This window comes from Palaemon carinicauda, chromosome 13 (assembly GCF_036898095.1).
Source record: "Palaemon carinicauda isolate YSFRI2023 chromosome 13, ASM3689809v2, whole genome shotgun sequence".
Lineage (NCBI taxonomy): Eukaryota > Metazoa > Arthropoda > Malacostraca > Decapoda > Palaemonidae > Palaemon > Palaemon carinicauda.
The window spans coordinates 121,935,885-121,936,367 of NC_090737.1; positions in this window are offsets into that span (position 1 = coordinate 121,935,885).

Here is a 483-nt window from a genome sequence, read left to right on the forward strand (position 1 = left end):
CTCAAGAAATTGCTTGGCGCAAGAAAGTGGCTTGGCTCAAGAAAGTGGCTTGGCGCAAGTAAGTGGCTTGACTCAAGAAAGTGGCTTGGCTCTAGAAATTGGCTTGGCGCAAGAAAGTGGCATGGCTCAAGAAAGTGGCTTGGCGCAAGAAAGTGGCATGGCTCAAGAAAGTGGCTTGGCGCAAGAAAGTGGCATGGCTCAAGAAATTGGCTTGGCGCAAGAAAGTGGCATGGCTCAAGAAAGTGGCTTGACTCAAGAAATTGCTTGGCGCAAGAAAGTGGCTTGGCTCAAGAAAGTGGCTTGGCTCGAGGCTAGGCAAGACACCTTTTGTTCCTTAACTGATTCTCCGGTTGTCGGAACTTTCCTCCTTACTCGGGCGATCTTTTCTCGGATAATTATCTCTAGCAAGCAATTATTTCTGCTCGAGCAATACTAGAAAACACTCTGTATAAATGGATAAGTTAATTCTCCATAAAGGAGCGT